We start from the raw sequence: 27,480 nt of genomic DNA, 5'->3' as shown, positions 1-27,480 counted from the left end.
TAAGATACTAGGTACAAACTGTGACACTGTCTTAGAATGCGTTTGGTTGAAGGTGTGGTATGAATGGGTTGGGACCGTGACAGTGTCTGAATCACATCTAACAAATGATTTGTAACAACGAAAGAGGGTCTAACCTTCTTTGCACATGGTAGAAACTTCCTCCCAGTGTCCATAGAATCAAACACAACTAGCTTCACGCATGGAGATTGATGGTGACAATGAGCAGATAGATCTTCATCCACCCAACTCCATTCATTGCCACTGATGGTCCTAGGGAGCTACAAGAGGAAGAAATGACTCAAATCGACCGCCGGGTAAAAATCCTTCATTCCAAGTCATAGCCCAAGAGAGAGAAGAGAGGCATACCCGGGTGGTGAAGGAGTCGTCGCCGGAGGTGGAACCGCTGGAGAGGTCTTTGAAGAAGACCATGGCGACCCCGGCTGTAGGATGCGAGACGGTGAGAGCGAGTAAGTGGATATAGCTTAGCAAGGAAGAAGGAAGGAAGGAGGAAACGGGGGAAATGTGACTTGCAGTCAGGGAGAAAAGAGGGGGGAGGGGAGGGGGGGGGGGGTAGATATTTTGGCGGTAGGCCAAAATTTTGGAAATGTGGAGGGAAACTTTGCGCGCGGTGCCGCCTAACCATTCACTTTGAATGAATGTGTGCATCGCAAACGATTCATCTACTTTACGCGCATGGGATGAGTTTGATAATTCAAATTTTGGTGGAAATTTCCCCGGGTACATCATTGCATAATTTAACATCACTTGCTAATTTGGGCACACAAAAGAGCGTACAACAGACAGACCGCACTTACTGAATTGAGCAATTTTAGTAATTAAACAGAGCCAGTTGACCTAAACATTGCTCTAACAAAAGACCAGCATTACAAACAAAGCATAAGTACGCATAATTTTAACAAATCCGTTGTCGCGCCAGCCTATGCATCACCGGTGTGAGATGAGACGTCGATGACTTGTCCTGGCGACATGCCGTCGTTGGTGGACTCCCGTACCCCCTGCTGAAGTCGACCGCGTCCTCGTCCTCGTCCTCGGTGTCGCCCTCAAGGTTGTAGTACTCGTAGTAGTGGCTGCGCCAGAGCTCGCTTTGGTACTCCATCACCGATTCCCCGACGGACAGACTCTTCTCTACCTCGACCTCCGCCACGCGCAACTCCTCCTCCCGGCGCTCCTCGATCTCCGCCGCCTCCTGCATCTCCAGCTCCCGCTCGGCGACCTCATGAGGAAGCAGGTGCTCCATGGCCACCGCTGCCTTTTCAGACATGGGTTGCATGCTGGAGTCCGAGGTGACCTGGAATATCTTGGTGTCTGCATCCTCAATCTTGGAGTGGATGGCATCGACCCATGCCATGGCGACATCGGCGGCACGGACGGCAGCTCGAGCGCTCTCTGCGTTTGTAGCCGCCGTCGCAGCAGCAGCTACAGCCATCTTGGCTACTGCAGTTGCCCTGTCGGCTGCCGCAGATGCCCTCTCGGCAGAAGCGGCCGTGCTCAATGCGGATGTGGCGGCACTCTCGGTGTAGGCGGCCGCGCTCTCGGCACAGGCGGCGGCGCTCGGGGGGACGCGGCCATCGTATGGGCCTTCACGAAGTGTTTCCACGGTGTCATCTTTGCAAGAAGGGGGTGCGGGAATGGGGACCGGGATTCGTGGATTCGGGGGTTGCCGACACTGGAGCAGACGAGTCGGCGAAGCTTAAGGAGGGAGACTTAAATAGACCTAGATATTTTCATCGCAAACGGTTCCTAGAAAACAACTGTGTGTGATGTTGTAGATATTTTTTATTAGCTGTGAAAGACAAATTTGGAGTAAAGTGGCAATGGATGGTGTTTTAAATGAACGAGAAATTTTGTAGTACTAATACAACTGTCATGTCAAATTTTGGAAAATTTCAGGGGTCATTTGACATTTTAAGACATTTAAGTGATTTTCTAGCCATTTAATGACCGTATTGAAATTTGAACTACATGTACATGCAACAACTAACCATAACGGTTTGAAAACTCATATTTCGTGTACTTGTGTGTGATTTAATTCCATGTTCAGTAAATTGGAAGGAATTCTCAAACATATTGGTCTAATGGCTATGACACAATTAAGCATGGAGTGACATGGCATTTTAATTCCAAAAAATAAAAAAATCAGAAACAGATGAAACCTTGGTTGATGTAATGTCATGCCACCAAGATGGTGTGGTAAAAAATGGCATGTTTGACAAAAGTTTGGACACACACCCCTCACAAAACGGAGCAACTCACTAGAAGGCTCGTGGTTCTGAGAGGGAAGAATGCATGTTTGATGACGAACGGGAGATAGCTTCCTCTTACGGCCTTCAATTTTTTTCTATGTCTAACGTGCACTACTACAACTGTACTGTGAAATTTTGGAAAATTCTAGGGGTCATTTGACCTTTTAAAGACATTAAAGTGATTTTCTAACCATTTAATAACCGTAATTCAAATTTGAACTACATCTACATGCAACACCTAACCAGAACGGTTTGAAAAATCATATCTATGTACTTGTGTGCGAGTTAATTCCATGTGCAGTAAATTAGAAAGAATTTTCAAACATATTGGTCTTACGACATGGACACATGCATATGTATGCATCGAGTGACATGGCATTTTAATTCCAAAAAATAAAAAATGATCAGAAAAACATGAAACCTTGGTTGATGTAATGTCATGCCACCAAGATGATGTGGTAAAGAAATGGGCATGTTTGACGAAAGTTTGGACACACACCCCTCACAAACCAGAGCAACTCACTAGAAGGTTCGTGGTTCTGAGAGGGAACAATGCATGTTTGATGACGAATGGGAGATAGCTTCCTCTTACGGCCTTCAAATTTTTTTCTACGTTTAACGTGCACTAATACAACTGTCATGTGAAAATTGGAAAATTCCAGGGGTCATTTGACCTTTTAAAGACATTTAAGTGATTTTCTAACCATTTAATGACCGTAATTCAAATTTGAACTACATCTACATGCAATGCCTAACCAAAACGGTTTGAAAAGTCATATTTGTGTGTACTTGTGTGCGAGTTAATTCCATGTGTAGTAAATTAGAAGGAATTTTCAAAAATATTGGTATCAAGGCATGGGCACATGCATGGAGTGCCATGCCATTTTAATTACAAAAAAATAAAAAATGATCAGAAAAACATGAAACCTTGCTTGATTTAATGTCATGCCACCAAGATGATGTGGTAAAAAAATTGGCCTGTTTGACGAAAGTTTGGACACACACCCCTCACAAACCGGAGCAACTCACTAGAAGGTTCATGGTTTCGAGAGGGAACAATGCATGTTTGATGATAAATGGGAGATAGCTTCCTGTTACAGCCTTCAAATTTTTTTCTATGTTTAACATGCACTAATACAACTGTCATGTGAAAATTTGGAAAATTTCAGGGGTCATTTGACCTTTTAAAGACATTTAAGTGATTTTCTAACCATTTAATGACCGTAATTCAAATTTGAACTACATCTACATGCAACGCCTAACCATAACGGTTTGAAAAATCATATTTTTGTGTACTTGTGTGCGAGTTAAAAAATCATCAGACAATGTAAATATCTGGTGTTCAAAAAAGAAAACGTAAAGATCTGGCATGAAAATCAGCCCCCACACGATTGGCCCTCTATCTCGTGGCTCGAGGTTTGGTAGGTGAATGGCGGGGATCATTAATCAGACATGGTTCTGTATTGGAAACCATCAGCTATTATGTTCACACATGGATTTTGCTGCGGGAATCGTGTGTAATTCAAACTACAGTACTTGTAAATTCCGGCGACCGGCATGTGTACTGTCCCCATCAATCTAGATTCCGACCGCCAATAAATACTACCTTGCTCACGTCGTACCGCCTGCATTCTCATCTACATCCTCCCCTTGCTCGCCCTCTCTCTCTCCCTCTCCCTCTCTCTCTCAAATATCTGCCATGGCGCCGCCGGTCTGCCCACGCACCGACAAGGAGTCGCGCCCCCCGAGGACGCTCACTCAATTAGCAGCGATGAGGACCCCTACGCGCCGCCTGACGAGGTTGCGTCGGACCCCCCAACTTTGGATTGGTTTTGGGGCCACTACAATCTTTGTAGGTGGAAGTCGCTGTCGCCGGCTGAGAAAGTTGGGCAAGTGGCATTCAAGAAGGAGATGGCGGAGGAGGAAGCCAGGTACCAGGAAGCCTGTGAAGCCCGTGATGCCACCTGGAAAAAGGAGGTGGCAGAGCTTTGGGGGCGGGTGCGTCGTCGTGCCGAGGAGGTGTACGAAGACGGGTACTTCGCGAGGAAGGTCATAGGCGCTAGGTGTCGGTGTCAAAACCGGCGGATCTCGGGTAGGGAGTCCCGAACTGTGCATCTGAGGCTGATGGTAACAGGAGACAAGGGACACGAAGTTTTACCCAGGTTTCGGGCTCTCTTGATGGAGGTAATACCCTACGTCCTGCTTGATTAATATTGATGAGTATGGGGGTTACAAGAGTTGATCTACCACGAGATCATAATGGCTAAAACCCTAGAAGTCTAGCCTATATGATTATGATTGCCTCTACGGACTAAACCCTCCAGTTTATATAGACATCGGAGGGGACTAGGGTTGTACAAAGTCGGTTACAGAGAAAGGAATCTTCATATCCGAACGTCGAGCTTGCCATCCATGCCAAGGAGAGTGCGGACACGGGTGAGAGAATCTTCAGTCTTGTATCTTCATAGCCCAACAGTCCGGCCCATGTCCAACAGGCCGGATGCCCGAGGACCCCTTAGTCCAGGACTCCCTTAGTAGCCCCTGAACCAGGCTTCAATGACGAGGTGTCCAGCGCGCAGATTGTCTTCGGCATTGCAAGGCGGGTTGCTCCTCCGAATACTCCAAAACAGCCTTCGAACACAAAGAACACGTCCGGCTCTGCAAAACAAGCACCACACACAACCACAGAGAGTATAATATTCCATGAGTCCAATCCAGTGACAACTTTTTGTAGCATGACACCACATCACCACCCGGTCATCATTTTGAACCGTTTTTCAGCCTGCCGCTTCATATTTCAAGATGCGGTTTTACCGGCACGTCTTGTCAAAGCAGAGATCGTGTCCCCTTATTGCGGGATTCTCATCAATACAGGCGTGGGTAATCCAACTGTGCCGTCTACACGGCCCTTGGGAAATAGGCGAGTTTTAAGGCTAGTGGGGAGGTGCTTGACATTCGCTGCCTTTATAAAGGGATAAGGACTCACCCCCTTTCACCCACACCTTCTCTATCTCTCTGCCCACCCATTCTCGAGCTCTAGTGCCCAAGCTTCCATCCTCTCGACCTCCAAAAAGCACTCCAGTCATGTCTGGATCTGGAGCGCAAGGCAAGTGGATGGTTTCCTCAGTCAAGGAGAAGGGCATCACCAGGCTTCGGGAGGCCGGGTACCTAGCCAAGGAGATCGCCCACCAGCTTCCGGCCAAGGGACAGATCGTTCCCACCCCAGAGCCCCATGAAAAGGTCGTGTTCATCCCCCACTTCTTCCGCGGGTTGGGATTTCCTCTCCACCCATTCGCCCACGCGCTCATGTTCTACTACGGGCTGGACTTCCACGATCTGTCCCCCAACTCCTTCCTCAATATCTCGGCATTTATTGTCATGTGTGAGGCCTTCCTCTGTATCCCTCCCCACTTCGGACTGTGGTTCAAGGTCTTCAACGTGAAGCCGAAGGTGGTGTATGGCCAACATGCAGAGTGCGGAGGCGCCATGGTGAGCAAGCTGCCCAACGTCACATAGCCCAAGGGCACCTTCATGGAGACCGTCAAGGGATGGCAACAACAGTGGTTCTATGTCACAGAGCCTCGCGATGCCACCTGGGCCGCAGCTCTCGAATTCCAGTCCGGCGCCCCGATGCGGCTCACCTCCTAGCTAGAGAAAGGCCTGGACTGGTCTTCATCGGACGAGCTGATTGCACTCCAGACGCGCATCAAGCGCATGGTGGACAAGAACGTCAAGCTTGTTAATGTGATCCAGGTAATGCTCGCTCGTTGGATCCTGCCGTGCCAAAGCCGGACTTGCCACTTGTGGGAGTTTGATCCGGCCAAGCACCAGACCTTGCAACAGTTCTTTGGCACTACGCACGAAGACATCTGGAAGGTGCTCTTCAAGGCCAACGAGACATGGCCAACGATGGGCGAAGACCACGGGCATGACCTGGCCCATCCCGCAAGTGCGGTAAGTGTTCCATATTTCAAGGTGTAGCCTTTACTTGCATACTCAAGGAAGATGTTTAAACTTCCCTATTTGTTTTTTTCAGGGCTGAACAAAGAAGGCAGAGCGGATTCAGTGTCCAGCTCCGCTGCCCGAAGAACCAGCTATCCCGCTTCTGATGAAGATGCTGGTTCTGGTGCCCTATCAAGCGCCGGAAAAGAAGTCCAAGGGGACCAGGGGTGGTCTCCGCCATAAGGGCACTTCGGACGTTACGCCTGAAGATGCTGACACCCACTCCCCTCCTGCCACCGACGACGAGGAAGAGGAGGAAAGCGATTCTCCCCTGAGGGGGAGGGAAGAAAAGAGCAGCCTCGACGCATCTAGAGGCAGAGGGGTCCAAGAAAGGGAAGGCCTCCGCCACAGACAACCCCGTGTGGGACATTGACAGCAGCTCAAAGTGGCGCCCTAGGGATAAGCCCCTGGCCGAATCGTAAGTACTCAAAGATGCACTCAAATATCCAGCTTCTTTACTTCATAGTTCTAACATGTTGAATCATGCATTGGCAGTCTGGCTCGTTCCGACCTCGAGCGATCCTCATCTTCGGGAAATTCGCTGGATCCGAAGGTGATGGACAGCGAGTCTCTCCTGGCGGCCTCCTCTCCCAAGATGGTGGAAGACACTGAAGTGTTGTCCCGAGGGACACTTCCAGCTCAGGGGAAGGCACAGGAGGCCGTCACGGTGGCGTCAGAGGGTAACATCCCGGCTGTCGGACACATGGGGGAGCAGATCCCCATGGAGACTGGCGATGGGGGCCATCCTCAATTCGGCCCCTAGCCGAATACGATCCCGGAGACCTATACGGCTCCGGAATCCGGCAGGCGGCCACCTTCGAAGGAAGGAGGTGCACCGATTCCACCGGTGACCTTTGTCCATACAGAGGCACCGGATGCTCTAATGGAAGCGCTGTGAAGTGCTTCTATTGTGGAGGAACATCGTACCCTTATGGGTACGGTGGTTGAGAGGATTCAGTCCGCCAAGAGCGGACTGACCGAAGCCTGCACAAGCCTTCTAACAGGCTTTGAGGTAAGCGGTGCAATAAAAATAATGTCATAGTATAGATAGTAGCCCCTGGGACTCTATCTGGTGTTCGGAAACAAAAGCCAGAAAGAGGATCAAGTAATTTTTGCAGGAGACTAACTAAATATGTCTTATGTGAATAAGCATGCGTCGTTGCTGGCCGCAACCTCTCATATCGCTGAGGTCTCCGGACTAAAGCAGAGTCTGGAGCGGCACAAGGAAGAGCTCAGCCGTGTAAAAAAGCAGCTAGAAGACAAGCAAGGTATGTAATGACCTTGTGTATATCCGGAAAGGATGGATGATTTGTACTGACCGTAGTGCCATAATATTTATTAGGGGTGCCAACCGAAGTGGAGGCCCTCAAGAAGACGCTGGTCGAGGCCGAGGAGAGAGCGGCGAAGGAACAAGCCGCTCGTGAGAAACACGAGGCCAGGGTTGGCGAGGTCTAGCATGAGCTCCAGGACCACGTGCAGAAATGTGAGTCCTTGGAACGCCACATTGCAGGTCAACATTCCGAACTTGCCAAGGCCCACCAAAGTGCACAAGATGCCCGGGCCGAAGCCCAAGGCGCCCTCCAGGAGATCCAAGAGGCCAGAAAAATCACGGCTAGTAAGGCCTTTATTATGAAGAGCAAGTATGTGAAGAAAAGGTTCCTCTTACTGACCCGGATTTGGAGTTCTCCAGGGGCATTTGCAGATCAGCCGCACAGTGTTGCCGACGTTGCGGAGTTCTTCCGAGCCGAAGAGGGGAGCTCGACGGAGAAGCTGTTCTGGTCGCAATACCTTGTGCCAGAACATCGGGTGCCCTTTAGCGATCAGCTAAAATAGCTGGTCGAACTGCATAGGGTGGCCAAACTAGCCATGAAGGATTTGATAATCCGGCTATGGCCTACCGAAGTCATACCGAGCAGCTACTTTGGGCTCGTGAAGCGGCTGGTTAATGCCTGCCCCTGTATGGACATCATCAAGCGGTCAGTCTGCATCGAGGGTGCGCAGATGGCCTTCGCCCGTGTCAAGATACAGTGGGCGAAGATGGACACCGTCAAGCTCGCGACCGAGGGACCGCCCGCTGGCAAGGAGCACCGCACGCCAGGGCACTATTTTGATGATGTCCTCAAGGGATCACGCATTGTAGAGTGCCAGTGCTCAAAAGACGTTATCTTTGAATGAGTACCTTCATGTTATCCCGCCCAGTATGATGAAAACAAGACTGATGTGTAATATAATGCTTGCTGTTTATTTTGGAATTTTACCTACTGTGCGGCAATTTTTATTAAATCTGAGAGTTGGCCAGTCGTCGGCTTCAGCCCCCATGTAGGTAGTACGGGGGTGTTCGGGATAGAATCTAAGCACTCTTGATCCAAGAAATTGGTCATTGAAGGAGGTGTTTAGCGCAACGAACCAAGCAATCGGACTATGTGGCTTTATCACCCTCACTTAGCCATAGGAGTTTGACAATAGAAATGTAGGCGCAACCCCTAGTATTCATTAGTCCGAACTAGGGTGTTGTACACACCTGATCGGGTGAAGGCCGATCCGTCGCATAATGCGGAAAAAATCGCAAGAGATTTTAACCTCCGAAGAGCTGACCGGCTTACGCCTCATCATGACAGTCAGTTTTCGGCTTTCTCTACTAAGGTGCTCATTCGGATAAACCAGGGCACAATCACAGTAGTTCTCCTTTTACTACCCTAGCCGATAGAGCGGAACGTAAGGTAGTAAGCACAGGAGCCGGGCAACCCATCTATTGACCAAAGACATGATTCGGAGCCAATGCATATAATTCTAAATTCAGGGGCCGAACTATACTGTAAAAGTGGTCGGACTTGTTGCCATAGTATGGGGCGCAATAAAGCCCCTGGCGAATTACGGCGTACCAAAGTGTACGGGTGCAAATAAGAATAACCAAATAAAAATGAAGTAGTAAGCTAATGCCACATCAATTGGGCCGCAAACTATTTCTATTATGATTTTGATTAATACGTCAAAGCGTATTTGTACAAATAGTGTGATAAGCAACAGTGGCTATTTAACATGCCAAGACCAAGGGGGAGCTGCGTACGGGTCCTGAAAACAGGTAGAATGATCGCTAAGAACGACATCTAGAGATTCCCCCATACGTATGTGCTACTCGTCACCTTGGTGTATCCGTCCTTCGAAAGGACTGATTTATCAGGCCGTCGAGAGGGCCTGTAAAAAAGAAACCTAAAAAGGGATAAAAAGAAAAGTAAATGTATGTGTCTCCCGGGAAGGTTGAGCTGTATTGTGGACCATAGTATGGTTATGCCTCCGTCTCTGCCCATGGTATTTTTAGTGCGTAGTTATGTACGTGCGGTATGTATGACACCACTTGGTCGGGACTGAGACGGAGGTCGAATTGCTAATCGAGCTCCTGACGAGCTAGACTGTCCTGCCGTAGAGTAGTCTGAACTCGTTTGACAGTGCCCGGGAGCATGGCCACCGAATTAAGGTTCTGCTTGTGAAGGCCGCTCTGTACCTCTGCTGCTAGGGCAGCGGTGTGCTCCTCGGTACGGAGGGAGAGCTTCGTGTTTCCATTGACTGTTATGACACCGTGTGGTCCGGGCATCTTGAGCTTGAGATAAGCATAGTGTGGCACCACATTGAATCGGGCAAACGCGGCTCCTCCGAGCAGTGCGTGATAGCCGCTGCGGAATGCGACGATATCGAAGATTAACTCTTCGCTTCGGAAGTTGTCCGGAGATCCGAAGACGACCTCCAATGTGATTGAGCCCGAGCAGCGGGCCTCTATAGCTGTTATAACTCCTTTAAAGGTAGTTTTGGTGGGCTTGATCCTTGATGGATCGATGCCCATTTTGCGCACCGTATCCTGATAGAGAAGGTTGAGGGTGCTGCCCCCGTCCATGAGGACTCGTGTGAGGTGGAATCCATCAATTATTGGGTCGAGGACCAGTGCGGCTGAACCACCATGACAGATACTAGTCGGATGGTCCCTGCGATCAAAGGTGATCGGGCATGACGACCATGGGTTGAATTTTGGGGCGACTGGCTCTATCGCATAGACGTCCCTGAGCGCGCGCTTGCGCTCCCTCTTGGGGATATGGGTAGCGTATATCATGTTCACCGTTTTGAATTGAGGGGGAAACTTCCTCCGTCCCCCTGTGTTCGGTGGGCGGGACTCCTCGTCGTCATTCTCGCTTTGCGACCCCTTCTCCTTGTCTTTGGCATTTAACTTGCCGGCTTGTTTGAAGACCCAACAACTCCGATGAGTATGATTGGCTGGTTTATCGGGGGTGCCATGGATCTGACATGGACGATCAAGTATGCGGTCCAGGCTGGAAGGGCCCTGATTATTTTATATGGCTTCTTCCGCTGACCGGACTTGGAGCCACTGAATCCGGCGTTGACCGCCGTGTCATCGGTATTGTCACCATTGTTTCGACGCTTGTGCCTATTGTGTCGGGGCTTGTCGTTGCTATTTCTGGCTTCCGAAGTGCCAGGTTCGCTTGCATTGTTATTGCTATGGGCTAGCCGGCTATCTTTGCCCACGCAAAAGCGGGTCATAAGCGCCGTGAGGGCTGCCATGGACTTAGGCTTTTCTTGGCCGAGGTGTCGGGTGAGCCATTCATCCCGGATGCAATGTTTAAAGGCCGCTAGGGCTTCGGCATCCAGACAGTCGACGATCTGGTTCTTTTTGGTTAAGAACCTAGTCCAGAATTTCCTGGCTGACACTCCGGGCTGTTGAATTATGTGACTTAAGTCGTCGGCATCCGGAGGTCGAACATATGTACCTTGGAAGTTTTCAAGGAAGGCTTCTTCCAAGTCCTCCCAGCTGCCAATGAAGTTTTCAGGCAGGCTGTTCAGCCAGTGCTGGGCTGGCCCTTGAGTTTTAGGGGGAGGTATTTGATGGCATGAAGATCATCGCCGTGGGCCATATGAATATGGAGAATGAAGTCTTCAATCCATACCGCATGATCTGTGGTTCCATCATATGATTCGATATTCACGGGTTTGAACCCTTCTGGGAATTCATGTTCCATTACTTTATCAGTGAAGCAGAGGGGGTGTGCGGTACCTCTATGTCGGGCCAGATCGTGACGTAGTTCGGATGGAGTCCGTCTGTGGCTTTCGGCTCGGACGTGATTGTGCTTGCCATGTCCGGCTTGATAGCCGTCGTCGCGCGTCGGGGCACGCCCCCGCGATCCGTAGATCGATCTGGCTGGACCTGCTTTATTCTTCAGGTCCTGCCACAGGTCATACGTGTATCCCTGAGCAGCTTTGTCTCTGCCTTTGTAGCGAGGTAGGAAGGGCCGGTGTTCGGCTTGAGTTGCCGTTTTGTCCCGGCCACGTGGTGGTCGATCAGCCACATTACACGCTGATGGTACGGGCACAAGTGCCTCGTCATTGAATTGAGGTAGCAGTTTATGCTTCAGGTAACTTTTGGTTGGGCGCTCAAGGCCGTATTCTTCTGGTGCCAGGACATCAGTCCATCTATCGTTGAGGAGATCTTGATCAACTTGAAGCTGTTGCTACTTCTTTTTCAGACTCTTTGCAGTGGCTATTAGCTATTGCTTAAAGCACTCCTGCTCGAGAGGTTCCTCAAACACGATAAAGTCTTCGTCGCCAAGGCTCACCTCATCCTCGGAGGGTGGAAGATAATTACTGTCCTCCGAGTCTTCGTTTCCAGCCTGTTCATCAGGGCTAACTCGCTCATCCTCCCGATTGTCTTGTTCAGAGTTTTGCTCAAACGGGATTTCTTGGTCTTCGGCGTCATCCGGGGTGTTGTTGTCTCTTGTGCCGGTATTGATGTCTTTGTTGTGGCGTGATTTAGAGCGGCGTCATCAGCGCTTTTGTTGTATCTCAGGAGGTTTATCCTCTACTGGATTTTCTCTTTATCGCTGTCACCCTCCTTGGGTGCATCCACCATGTACACGTCATACGAAGAGGTGGCCGTCCAGCGTCCGATAAACGGCGGGTTTTCGGCTTGCTCCTCTCCGGCATTGTCGTCCATACCGTCGATGTCTTCGGAGCTGTAATCGAGCATGTCAGTTAAGTCCTCTACTGTGGCGATGAAGTGGGTGGTGGGTGGGACGTAAAATTCCCCGCTCTCAGCCCCTAGTCTGGGCTGGGCGTAGTTCGGACGTTGCTTCTCCGTAATCACGAGGGATCGCATCATGTCCAGAGCCTCGATTAAAGGCGAGGTTTGTTGAGGGAGAAAAGAATTTGTGGAGTATGGTAGGAAGGGAATTCCTTGGCCGAGCTCACACGATGCTGACTCCGATAATTCGGAGCCGGCGTCCGGGGAAGAGTCCGGCTTGGTGATGGACGTCGGTGACACTCCTTCCTCCGGCTCTCCCGTACTGGGCCTAGTGGCCATAGATAGTCCGGCGGGTTTAGAAACCCCGTCTTCGGTACTGGCGAGGCGCTATGGCTCTAAGGCCCAAGCGGAGGTTGGGGTCGTGAATCCTTGGAAGATCAAGTCTCCTTAGATATCAGCGACATAATCCAGGTTTCCAAAACTAATCTGGTGACCTGGGGTGTAGCTGTCGATCTGCTCCAGATGGCCAAGCGAGTTGGCCCGTAGTGCGAAGCCGCCGAATACGAAGATCTGGCCGGGAAGAAAAACCTCCCCTAGGGAAGCATCGTTGCAGATGATGGATGAAGCCCTCGAACCTTCTAACGGCGACACAATGGAACTCTCAATGAAAGCACCAATGTCGGTGTCAAAACCGGCGGATCTCGGGTAGGGGTCCGGAACTGTGCGTCTGAGGTTGATGGTAACAGGAGACAAGGGACACGAAGTTTTACCCAGGTTCGGGCCCTCTTGATGGAGGTAATACCCTACGTCCTGCTTGATTAATATTGATGAGTATGGGGGTTACAAAAGTTGATCTACCACGAGATCGTAATGGCTAAAACCCTATAAGTCTAGCCTATATGATTATGATTGCCTCTACGGACTAAACCCTCCGGTTTATATAGACACCGAAGGGGACTAGGGTTGTATAAGTCGGTTACAGAGAAAGGAATCTTCATATCCAAACATCGAGCTTGCCATCCACGCCAAGGAGAGTCCTATCCGGACACGGGTGAGAGAATATTCAGTCTTGTATCTTCATAGCCCAACAGTCCGGCCCATGTCCAACAGGCTAGACGCCCGAGGACCCCTTAGTCTAGGACTCCCTCACTAGGCGCCTCGTCGCTGCATGGAGGTGGGCCGATAAGCTCCAGCGTGCCACCAACGAGGAGCTCTGGTGGGCGCCCAACGAAATGGCAATACGGGTCGCGCGCGTCCGCTAGCAAGAGGCAGATCGGTACGTCAAGCGTTGCGAGGCGGAGGAGGCGGAGTATTACCTCTGCACTGGGAAGACGCCGCGCACCAGGGAGCTGCTGGCGAGGGGCTGCCGGAATTCTGGCCCCAGGTGGGAATATTAGTTTTAGTATTGTTCATTTTCAATTTTATGCATTGTACCTAGTAGTTAAGTATCATCACGTATATGTGATGATATTATATATATAGGGCTGGGCTATTCTGTTACTAGTAACAGAATATTATTCTATTACCCTCGATCGCTATAACGGTGTGACGCGTAGATGACAGTAGAAACTCCCCGACCCGTCCCCAACCTAACCCGCCTCCTACCGCCGGAGGCAGACGTCACGGGCGAGCGAGCAACTGCGGCAGCCAGAGCGAGGGAGCCCGCGGCGCCATGACGGGTCACTCCTCCAACCCACGTGTTGCCGCCGGCCGGCCGTTCGCATGCCTCCCCGCCGACGGGCTCGCCGGCACCTTCCCGCGTGCCATCCCTCCGACGGGCGCCGGCCCCTCCTCGCGCACCTCCCCGTCGACGGGTGCCGGATCCTCCCCACGCGCCTCCCCTCCGACGAGCTCGTCGGCCCGTCCCCGCCTCCGGCGGCTGCCGCGCGCCGTCCCAGCCTTCCTCTTCCGCCGCCCACTGCCATCCCCGCCCCGCGCCGCCACCCCGAGCCCCTCCGCCGTGCGTTGCCACCCCGAGCCCCGCCGCCCTACGCCTGTCACCCCCTGCCTTGCGCAGCATCCTACCGATCGGACCAGCCGCCGGCCGAATCCAGCCTCGCCCCCGAGCTTCGTCTTCTTCCTCGCCGAGACACGCGAGAGCCACCCCAGTTTGGGAATAGTAAGTACCTCAGTACGAGTTAAAAACGATGGTCCGTTCAGAATAAAAGAAATGGCAGAAATTCAAATTGTAAATGTTCAAGCAAAAAAAGAAACCCCATAAAAATCCTGCTTAGTAAGTACCTCAGTACAAGTCATAAAATGAGAGAAGTTCAGAACATCGTTGTCAAAAAATGTTGAATTAAAAAAAGAAACAAAACAAAACATTTTCTTTTCGAATAAAAAATCATTCAGTTCGATGATACAAACCATGCAAGTACAGGGGCGATGATACAGTAAACCATTGAAAATTTACGAGCAAAAAATATTACCCAAAAACAGAGCAAAGTCTAGATAGTGAAAACATGCTTAGTACAAACCCATGCAAACATCAGTACAAGTACTCTTTTTTCGGAATAATTCAAAATTACTCTACAAAAAATAGCTCAGTACAAACACATACATATATCAGTACGAGTACTCTGTTTTCAGATGGGAAAACAGCAGGATCCGTCTTGCCGTATCCAAAATTACTCTTAAACGATTGCGAATTTGAGAAAATGTTTAACATGACTAAGTTTCACATTTTCGATAGCTTTTCAATGGTATATTATTTGCATCATTTCAATAAAAAATTTAACAAAATCACGTTCAAAACCAACTTTAACCATATTTGAATCTGTATTTAAACCGTAAGGAATTAGAAAAAACTTTCTATACGCAAAAGTTGCACATTTTCCATAGCTTTCCAACGCCGTATTGTTTGCGCCAATCCAACAAAACGTTTGCAAAAAACAGCGAAAATACTTTTCGCCCAAAATTTCACCATTTTTCAAATTACTTTTAAATCATATAGAATTTGAAAAAAAAATAGACATATGGAAGATGCGGATTTTTACAACCTTTCCAACGCCATCTCATTTGCTCAATTCCGACAAACAATTTGAAAATTAAGTCCAAAATACGATTCGCGTTTTCGGTTTTGAAAAAAATGGTTTTTTCAAAACTGCTCTTAAACCATAATTTTTTGCAAAAACAAATTATAAAATTGTAATGTAGATGTCAAGAGCTTTCCAACGATATATTACATGCCCCGTTTCGACAAAAAAAATTCCAAAAAAATTGAACTAAAGAAGATGCTTTTTAACAGAAACAGAAAGCATCAGTTCAAGCGCTCAAATTTCATCAGTTCAGCTGCTTGAATTCATCAGTTCATGTAGGGTAACAGAATAGCCCAGATGTATATATATATATGTATTATGTGATGAAATAATGAACAATTAATATATACAAAATGGAAAGCGTATATACACACATTAAAACAAAACATATAAGAATGGAAAATAGAGTACACACATTGAAACATAGCAATAAACAGTGTAATACTATGATTGCTGTGAATACATAGCTATCCACATCGAAATGACTTTTCAAAATAAAACGCGTCCATGAGACCATGACCAGCAGCCCTTGCCTATGGTAGCTCTTGGCTCTGCCTGAACACGTGCAGGCGATCATCCAAGCGGTCGACACGCTCGCGGTACATCTGGAGCGTGATCTCGAGCTTCAAGTTAGCTATTTCATCGGAGATCACCAGCTCGAGGATGCGATGGCCTTGTTCCTCTACTGCGCTCAGGTGGACACCTAGGCCAAGGAGGCGGTCGAGCCTACGGACCAGCGCGTTGGCATCTAGCGGGCCGCGGACAAGGCAAAAGGCGGCACCCATGTGAACGGCACTGCGGACGTCCGGTGCAAGTAAGGCGCGGCCGGCCTCTGGTGCAAGTACGGCGCTGAGGGCCTCTGCCCACTTCTGGCGAGGAATGGGGGTACTGACGGGACGTGTACACAGCTGCGACGCCGTGTCGACAGCAGGCAAGCACTGATGGATCCATTCTTGCTGTGCGGTGCGCCGCGCCTCTCGCTCTGCGGCTCTCCAACGGTCTCATCGTGCGGCGAGCCGCAGCCTACCTGTGCGGACGCACCTAGCTTGCTCTGCGGCGCGCCATCGATCATGTTGTGCGGCGATCTGCAGCCTGTCGGCGCTGACATGCCTATCTTGATTTGCGGCGCTCAAGAGCCATGCGCCAAAGGTCCGCTCAACCCTGGCGATGACGTGCATCACGACGTCGTCAATCCCATTGCCGGGGAGCGCCTCGGCCTCGACAGGTCATGGTGCCTGCTCGTTTTCCTCGTCGACGAGGTTGATGGCAGAGGCGGCGCTTTGGTGGGTCGCATGCTTGGAAAAGGTGGATGTGCTATAGGCTGTGCTTGTCGCCTCCGTGCGTCGCGCGCTGCCTATGCGCAATATCGCTGGGTGGCGGGAAACAGGTGAGGAAATGGCGGAAAACGGTGACGTGTTCATAAAACGCCATCAATTAATGAAAACTTAGCATAGAAGGAACATCGAGCTAACACAAGAAGTAGATGATGATCAGATGAACATGGACCACACTAGGGAACCCGTAAGTGATGAATTCATCAATCCCAAACGGTTGAATACTAGCAAGTGTTTTCCCACAACACACACAGCCTATTCCATCACAAACAGGTCGGATGGATCAACAGTATGTCGCGGATCGCACATTGTCAAAAATTAATGTGGTAGACCTTCTTTAACATGTGTTAAATAAATAAATAACAAGGACCTCGAGGTTAAATTAGCTCATGGGATGGGTCGTATCAGTCATTTAATTTGACAGATATGACCCATCCTATCAGTTAATTTAACATCAACACAACTTCCCATCCAGTCACCCATCTGATGGCTGCTCCAGCCTGAGCACACTTAACTTGAGAGTTTTCTTATATGAGCTACTGGTGGAACAGCTAGTCCTTGCTAATAGGATGCCTCTTCGCATCCTTATGGCGTATCCGGATGACCGCCCGTCTTCCAATGGCCAATAGATGTTGTGTAGATAGAGCATATCATATTTGTCTTATTAGAAGCAATCGTTTGTGTTATTATTGGTCTTCGCACACATTTCTGATTACATACCTGTTTGTCGCGTATCACACACATCTTGCTATATTGAACCGTTTCTGTTCTCTTGTCTCAGCGCAAACAGTTCATCCGAGTGAACCGCATGCCGTATATCGCACACACCTTCATCTGGCTGCCCATTTCTTTGGTGTTGCCTAATCACAAACAGTTCATCCGAGTGAACCGTATGCTGTATATCGCACACACACCTTCATCTGGCCGCCCATTTCTTTTGTTCCTCCTCGTCGCAAACAGTTAATTGAGTTGAACCGTATGCCCTGCATCGCACACGCAACTAAAATCTGAACCGTGTTTGATGCATCCTCCATCGCAAACCTTTTGCACCTTTTTTGACGGTTATTTTACACCACCGTTTGCGATTATGGCATTGCACATAGTTTCGTCGAAGGGTCTCTGATCATAGTGTCGCGTTAGCAACAACCTGCAGTAGTGAGGGAGACATAGAGATTTTCAAAATAGATACAGATCTAAATGTGGCAGACCCGTTGACTAAGCCTCTTCCACGAGCAAAACATGATCAACACCAAGACTTCATGGGTGTTAGAATCATTACAATGTAATCTAGATTATTGACTATAGTGCAAGTGGGAGACTGAAGGAAATATGCCTAGAGGCAATAATAAAGTTGTTATTTTATATTTCCTTATATCATGATAAATGTTTATTATTCATGCTAGAATTGTATTAACCAGAAACTTGATACATTTGTGGATACATAGACAAAACACCGTGTCCCTAGTAAGCCTCTACTAGACTAGCTCGTTAATCAAAGATGGTTAAGTTTCCTAACCATAGGCATGTGTTGTCATTTGATGAATGGGATCACATCATTAGGACAATGATGTGATGGACAAGACCCATCCGTTAGCTTAGCATATTGATCGTTCAGTTTTATTGCTATTGCTTTATTCATGTCATATACATATTCCTTTGACTATGAGAATATGCATCTCCCGGATACCGGAGGAATGCCTTGTGTGTTATCAAACGTCACAACGTAACTGGGTGATTATAAAGATGCTCTACAGGTATCTCCGAAGGTGTTTGTTGGGTTGGCATAGATTAAGATTAGGATTTGTCACTCCGAGTATCAGAGAGGTATCTCTGGGCCCTCTCGGTAATACACGTCATAAGAAGCCTTGTAAGCAAAGTGACTAATGAGTTAGTTGCGGGATGATGTATTACGGAATGAGTAAAGAGAATTTCCGGTAATGAGATTGAACTAGGTATGAAGATACCGACGATCGAATCTCGGGCAAGTAACATACCGATGACAAAGGAAATAACGTATATTGTCCTTACGGTTCGAATGATAAAGATCTTTGTAGAATATGTAGGAATCAATACGAGCATCCAGGTTCTGCTGTTGGTTATTGATCGGAGAGGTGTCTCAGTCATGTCTACATAGTTCTCGAATCTGCAGGGTCCGCACGCTTAACATTCAATGACGATTTAGTATTATATGATTTATATGATTTGGTGACTGAATATTGTTCGGAGTCCTGAACGAGATCACGGACATGATGAGGATTCTCTAAATGGTCGAGAGGTAAAGATTGATATAAAGGACGATAGTATTCAGACACCAGATGTGTTCCGGAGTGTATCGGATATTTATTAGAGTACCGGAGGGGTTACCGAACACCCCAGGAGGTTAATGGGCCACATGGGACAAAGGGGAAGGTGCACACCAGCCCACAAGGGGCTGGCTCACCCCTCCTAGGCCACCGACCAAGTGGGAGAAGGAAAGGGGGGGTCGGTGTAACACCCACGATGCGGCTATATCTCCCACGTGTCGAAGCACGACTTAGAGGCATAACCGCATTGTAGGCAATGCCGCAAGAGGGGTAATCTTTACACATCCCATGTACTGAAGAAGAAAGAGGTACAGAGTTGGCTTACAATCGCCACTTCACACAATACATAAATATAGCATTACAATCATCCAGATACAATCAAGGTCCGACTGCAGAACCAAAATAAAGACAACCCCAAATGCACAAGATCCCCAATCGCCCCAACTGGGCTCCACTACTCATCGTCTGGAAATGAAACGTAGTAACGTCCTGAGTCCTCATCAAACTCCCACTTGAGCTCAGTCGCATCTCCTGGAATGGTATCATCGGCACCTGCATCTGGTTTTGGAACTAATTTGTGAGTCACTGGGACTCAGCAATCTCACACCCTCGCGATCAAGAATATTTAAGCTTATGGGTAGGCAAAAGGTATGTGAGGTGGAGCTGCAGCAAGCACTAGCATATATGGTGGCTAACATAAACAAATGAGAGTGAGAAGAGAAGGCAAGGCACGGTCGAGAATCTATGATCAAGAAGTGATCCTAGAACAACTTACGTTCAAGCATAACACGAGACCGTGTTCTCTTCCCAGACTCCACCGAAGAGAAACCATCACGGCTACACACGTTGTTGATCCATCTTAATTAAGTTAAGTTTCAGGTTCTCTACAACCGGACATTAACAAATTCCCATCTGCCCATAACCACGGGCACGGCTTTCGAAAGTTCAAAACCCTGCAGGGGTGTCCAAACTTAGCCCATCACAAGCTCTCACGGTCAACGAAGGATATTCCTTCTCCCAGGATGACCCGATCAGATTCGGAATCCCGGTTACAAGACATCTCGACAATGGTAAAACAAGACCAGCAAAGCCACCCGAATGTGCCGACAAATCCCGATAGGAGCTGCACATATCGTGTTCTCGGGGCACATCGGATAAGCAATCCGTACAACTAAAACCAACCCTTGAGTTTCCCCGATGTGGCGCTGCAAGGGGCTCTAGTTTGGACCAACACTCAGAGGAGCACTAGCCCGGGGGGTTTAAAATAAAGATGATCCTTGAGTCCGCGGAACCCAAGGGAAAAAGGCTAGGTGGCAAATGGTAAAACCAAGGTTGGGCCTACTGGAGGAGTTTTATTCAAGGTGAACTGTCAAGGGGTTCCCATTATAACCCAACCACGTAAGGAACGCAAAATCAAGGAACATAACACCGGTATGACGGAAACTAGGGCGGCAAGAGTGGAACAAAACGCCAGGCATAAGGCCGAGCCTTCCACCCTTTACCAAGTATATAGGGGCATTAAAGTAAACAAGATATAATAGTGATATCCCAACAATAAACATGTTCCAACAAGGAACAAACTCCAATCTTCACCTGCAACTAGCAATGCTATAAGAGGGGCTGAGCAAAGTGGTAACATAGCCAAACAACGGTTTGCTAGGACAAGGTGGGTTAGAGGTTTGACATGGCAATATGGGAGGCATGATAAAGCATGTGGTAGGTATCGCGGCATAGGCATAGCAAAAGAGCGAGCAACTAGCAAGCAAAGATAGAAGTGATTCCGAGGGTATGGTCATCTTGCCTGCAAAGTTCTCCGAGTTGACGTAAGCTTGATCCTCGTAAGCGTACTCAACGGGTTCCTCGATCACGTACTCGTCTCCCGGCTCTACCCAAAGCAAGAACACAATCAAAGGGAACCACAATCAACCACGGTGCAATGCGCAAGTAACATGATGCAAAACATGGCATGATATGCGGGAAGTAATATGCAATGCATATGCGTGCTTCGGAAAGGAAAGATTGAAACAGGCCTCAACTTGGCAAACCAAGAGTGCCGCTGGAAAGATGAGTTGATTTCGGTCGAAATCGATATAAAGATCGCCGCAATCGGATGCACGGTTTGCAAAAGGCAAGCAAAACAATAATGGCACTAAACTGTGATTAACAGCACGATGCCATCTAGAATGCATCAAGAAAATAAGCTACTGCACCCTAACATAGCAACAAAGCACATGGCAGTGATCCACTCAAGATGCTTGACAAAATATGAACACTGAGCTACGGCTAAATTACACAATAGCAGGTTCAAACAAGCATGGCAAAAGTGCCAAAAGATATCAGGTTCACAGACTTGGTGAAAATAACATGTCAGGATTTAACATCAGGAAGCAATGTTTAGAGCAAGATAACAACATGCTAAAGGAACATATCATGGCAAAGCAAGGCATGAAATGAAACTACTCAAAGCATATAACAAAAGTCCCTTACTGACCATAAGCCAAAAAGGATCAGAAGATACAATGGCAACCATGTAAACATAGCAAGTTTCGTTAACAGGTTCAGACTTAGCAAAAAACTGGACATGGTAAAAACAGAGTTACGTAGGCATGTTTGTGAGCTCGATGCACTCACCACAAGGCATTGCATGACAAACTAAGCATACACCCAGCAAGAAGACATGGTCAAGTACCTAACCATGGCAAGAACCAACTCATAGCATGCATGGATCACCTATAACAACCTTGGCAAAATTGATTAACACGTAAACAATCTGCCAGGAACATTTTATAGCAAAAGTAGAGCAAGATTGAGTCATGCTAGGTGACTCCATAATTGCAAACAAAGACATGGATGGATAGAGCATAATAATATCTCAAAATCATCCTTACTGAACATGCTCAAAAGAGGCATAGATCACTCTATAGCAACATGAATACATGGCATAAAAATAACATCAGGGAAATGACTTAGAAGAATTCTAAGTCCCTGAAATCAGCAACATTACGAGAGCTACTTTGCATGCTTGTGCTAGTCACCACATTGATCACAAAAATACACGGCATACACCCCTGTAAAGATGGCATGGCATAGCCCAAAACACATGTAGGGCTCAAGTTCATAGGAGGCACACATTAAACATGGCAGAAAATGACAAATGTCCATAATCTGATAAGAAACAGAAACTAACATTTTATAGCACTCTTGCAACAGCATTTAGGGCATAAAGATGAACTCAAACAAGCATGGTTCAATGGAATGAAATGAAGAGGGCATCCAAACAAACAATTCGATATATTACACGCCCAAAACGGAGCTACGGATGCAAAGTTATGATGCGATGAACATAGCTAAAAATGTAAGAGACTTAGGGGGAAAACAGGGTCAACCCGAAGTTTTGGATCTGGATCTGGCGACTCGGGCATGGTCCGCGAGGTTCGTCGTCGAGGAAGCTCGCGGTGGCCGGGGTTGAAGCCGAGGCGCCGGCGAGGAGGGTCGGGATGGCCGGCGCTCGCTGCATCCGGTGGAGGCGGCGCGCGCGGGCGGCGGCCGGACGAGGTCGTCGGCGAGGACAGCAGCAGCGGCGCCAGGCGGCTGTAGGCGGTGGGGTGCGCGGTGAGCGGGGCGGTGCGCGCAGGCTTAGGGGGCCCAGGCTCGGGCGGGCCGACGGCGATGTGGGCGCGGGCTGCGCCACGTGTCAGCGCGCGATAGGTCGGTCGGCGGCGGGCGGACGTGTCCGGCCCGATCCGGACGCATCCGGCGGCGGGAGGAGGAAGAGGCTAGGGTTAGGGCGGTTTTTGCCCGAAATTTCGGAGGGGAAGGCCTATTTATACATAGAAGGAGCTAGGAGACTCCAAATGGAGTGCGGTTTTCGGCCACACGATCGTGATCGAACGGCCGAGAGGATGGAGGGGGTCTAGCTGGGTTTTGGGCCACTTTGGAGGGGTGTTGGGCTGCAACACACACGAGGCTTTTACGGTTCCTCGGTTAACCGTTGGAGTATCAAACGAAGTCCAAATGGCACGAAACTTGACAGGCGGTCTACCGGTGGTATACCAAGGTCGCTTGGCAAGTCTTGGTCCAATCCGAGAACGTTTAACACCCGCACACGAAAATAGGCAAAAGGGGACGCCGGAGGACATAGGAGTGCCGGAATGCAAAACGGACAACGGGGAAAATGCTCGGATGCATGAGATGAACACGTATGCAAATGTGATGCATGTGATGGCATGATATGAGATGCACGACATGGAAAAAATGCAAAACGAAGACAAAACCCAACCACGAGGGAATATCATAACTTAGTGCCGAAAATGGCAAGAGTTGGAATACAAATATGGCAAGTTACATATGGGGCGTTACAGTCGGCCTCCCCCTTCCTTTCCTCTCCCTCTCTTCCTTTTCCCTTCCGGCAAATATGGTAGGGGGCCGAATTGGAATAGGCCCCCAAGTAGGATTCCTCCTACTTGGGGCGCCCCAAGGCTGTTCCCCTCCCCTTTCCACCTATATATATATATGTGGGGAGGGGGCGCCTAGAACACACACCAACAATTGTTAGCCGTGTGCGGCGCCCCCCTCCACAGTTTACGCCTCCGGACATATCTTCGTAGTGCTTCGGCGAAGCCCTGCGTGGATTACTTTACCACGACCGTCACCACGCCATTGTGCTGACGGAACTCATCTTCTTCCTCGACACCTTTGCTGGATCAAGAGGACGAGGGACGTCATCAAGCTGAACGTGTGCAGAAATCCGAGGTGCCATACGTTCAGTGCTTGATCGGTCGGATCTAGAAGAAGTTCGACTACATCAACCGCGTTGTCAAAACACTTCCGCTTTCAGTTTACGAGGGTATGTGGACACACTCTGCCCCTCTCGTTGCTATGCATCTCCTAGATAGATCTTGCGTGAGCGTAGGAATTTTTTTTTTTGAAATTGCATGCTACGTTACCCAACAAACAGCTCGCCCGAAAATCGGCCAAGAGGAAAGGCCGGAGGGTAGCTGCTGCGATGAGGAAAGTTGTGGCCCAGACTACCCTCGAGGCCGCCACCGCGCAACACAAGGCTGTCGTTGAGGACAACAAAGCCCTCATCGCCAAGGCCACACACGCAACGACGACGCACACCCTCCGATCATGCTAGGGTTTAGTCGACCCGTGCCTGCCATTCTTTCCGCCGCCATGGCCACGTAGAGCACATGCTCGTCGGACATTCGCCCAAAGCACCAGTCATCGAGCTCCTCCACAACGCCGCAAACGGGCAGCCTTCATACGGCGCATGAGCATGTTGCGACCCACTTCTCCACGTCGTCGGATGGCAGCGTCATCATGCAGGCCACCCTGCCCCCGCAGCCAGATTAACCTCAACGTCACGCCGAGGGTCCGGCAGCGCTCCCAATTGACCATCGGGATGCAAAAGAAGCAGCCACGGGCGATTCTTACGGCCAACCTTCCCAACACCCGCAAGTTGTTCGACGGAACACCCAACCCGACGCCAACGCAAGATGACCTAGACTTCAATGAGTTCATGGAGAACATAATCTACGAGGGTCATGGCGAAGCCTTCCACCCCGAGGGCCATGGCCAAGGCTTCGATCCCGACGAGACCCAAATCCAAGACGGCCACGGCCAAGATGCTGTCGAATACTTTGGTGGCCACGAAGAAGAAGAGGCCGACATCCATGGCAACTCGTGGCATGAAGACATCTATTGTGAAGATGAAGAAGAGGGCATAGACATTGAGGAGGAGCCCTTATTTAAATAATAAGCTCACCCAAAGAGCCAATGCACAAAAGAGGAAGCAAAGCATTCACACGTGATCATACACCAGATATGAGGACAAGTTGATTTGCGAGAGTTGAAAGGAAATAGGGCAAGATCCTAAAGCCGGCGTTGAGCAAAAAGGTGTCGTTTTGGGGGGTGGAGTTCAGGTGACCTTTCATGACCGTAGGAAGTTTCCGCCCTACAAGTTTGCGAGCACCCGTGGCATCAACTCAATCCAAAAGAGGTGATGGTTCATCCAACAAGAATCAACACGCTTTGCGCCGCGCTTGAGGGCGTAGAAGCTCGTCCCATGAGTGCCCTAGGCATGGACGACTTGGTATGAACTTCTTCTCTTTGTTCCTATGCCATGTTCATGTTATTGCATTTTGTGTCCTTCACAATTACATCGTGGCCTTAATTTTGATTGTGTAGGCATTCCAAGCCTTGGAAGCCTTCAAGGCCTGACATGCGAACAAGCCATTCACTCTCACCCATTCTTGGGTGCTCATTAAAGATTTGCCCCAAGTTCAAAGATCGATATGCAGCTCTAAAGAAGCATGGAGGACCGACGACCGTCGCTGAGCATGAAGATGGATTGAAGAGGCCATGGGGCAAGACCAACTCGAAGGTGGACAAGAAGCTTGATGCGGCATCTTTCGCCTTACAAGAAAATTTGCAAGGCACGATGACACAAAAGGAAACAAGGGACGAGAGGAAGCGGAAAAACAAGAGAGCAAATAAAGGTCTACAAGGAGGTACAAATGAAGAAGCTCGAGATGGAGGAGGGCATCAAAAAGAGGAAGCTCGAGATTGAGGAGGCCATCCAAACGAAGAAGCTCGAGATCGAGGCCACCAATGCAAACACCAAAACAAAAGAGTGAAGGAAATATGCCCTAGAGGCAATAATAAAGTTGTTATTTATATTTCCTTATATCATGATAAATGTTTATTATTCATGCTAGAATTGTATTAACCAAGAACATAGTACATGTGTGAACACATAGACAAACAGAGTGTCCCTAGTATGCCTCTACTAGACTAGCTCGTTAATCAAAGATGGTTAAGTTTCCTAGCCATAGACATGTGTTGTCATTTGATGAACGGGATTACATCATTAGAGAATGATGTGATGGACAAGACCCATCCGTTAGCTTAGCACTATGATCGTTTAGTTTATTGGTATTGCTTTCTTCATGACCTATACATGTTCCTATGACTATGAGATTATGCAACTCCCGAATACCGCAGGAACACTTAGTGTGCTATCAAACATCACAACGTAACTGGGTGATTATAAAGATGCTCTACAGGTGTCTCTGATGGTGTTTTTTGAGTTGGCATAGATTGAGATTAGGATTTGTCACTCCGATTGTCGAAGAGGTATCTCTAGGCCCTCTCGGTAATGCACATCACTATAAGCCTTGCAAGCAATGTGACTAATGAGTTAGTTGCGGGATGATGCATTATGGAACGAGTAAATACACTTGCCGGTAACGAGATTGAACTAGGTATGGTGATACCGACGATCGAATCTCGGGCAAGTAACATATCGATGACAAAGGGAACAACGTATGTTGTTGTGTGGTTTGACCGATAAAGATCTTCCTAGAATATGTAGGAGCCAATATGAGCATCCAGGTTCCACTATTGGTTATTGACTGGAGATGTGTCTCCGTCATGTCTACATAGCTCTCGAACCCGTAGGGTCCGCAAGCTTAACTTTCGATGACGATTCGTATTATGAGTTTATGTGATTTGATGTACTGAAAGTTGTTCGGAGTCCCGGATGAGATCACGGACATGATGAGGAGTCTCGAAATGGTCGAGACATAAACATTCATATATTGGGAGGCTACATTTGGACACTGGAATGGTTCAGGCCGTTTCGGATAAGTCTCGGAGTACCAGGGGTTACCGGAACCCCCCCCCCCCCGGGAAGTTATTCGGCCTCATGGACCTAATGGTGGAAGAGAGGAGGCAGGCCAAGGTGTGGCGCGCGCCCCCCCTAGCCCAAACCGAATTGGGCTAGGCCAGCCCCCCTTTCCTTCTCTTCTCCATCTCCTTCCTTCTTCTCCTACTTGGACTAGGAAAGGGGGAACCTACTCCTACTAGGAGTAGGATTCCCCCCTTGGGCGCACCCCTTGTGGCCGGCCGGCCTCCTCCTCCCCTCCTTTTTATACGGGGGAGGGGGCACCCCATAGACACACAAGTTGATCTTTAGCCGTGTGCGGTGCCCCCTCCAAAGTTTTCCACGTCGGTCATATTGTCGTAGTGCTTAGGCGAAGCCCTACGTTGGTAACTTCATCATCATCGTCACCACGCAATCGTGCTGACGAAACTCTCCCTCGGCCTCAACTGGATCAAGAGTTTGAGGGACGTCACCGAGCTGAACGTGTGCAGATCGATGAGGTGCCGTGCGTTCGATACTTGATCGGTTGGATCGCGAAGACATTTGACTACATCAATCACGTTACTAAACGCTCCCACTTTCGGTCTATGAGGGTACGTGGACACACTCTCCCCGCTCGTTGCTATGCTTCTCCTAGATAGATCTTGCGTGATCGTAGGAATTTTTTTGAAATACTATGTTCCCCAACAAAGAGGTGGCACTGGCTTTCATAACCATGGACTTGAGCAAGATGTCCTTGAAAAGAAGGAGTTGGTCCGTGAAGAAGCAAAAGGAGATGCTCGAGCAAGAGGATTGGGCTACGGCCATGAGCGGGGTCATTTTTGTATGTCGGCTTGTGTGTTGGCATGAAC

The sequence above is a fragment of the Triticum urartu genome, chromosome 1, assembly GCF_003073215.2.
Source record: "Triticum urartu cultivar G1812 chromosome 1, Tu2.1, whole genome shotgun sequence".
NCBI lineage: Eukaryota > Viridiplantae > Streptophyta > Magnoliopsida > Poales > Poaceae > Triticum > Triticum urartu.
Note: the sequence above shows the minus strand (reverse complement) of the source record.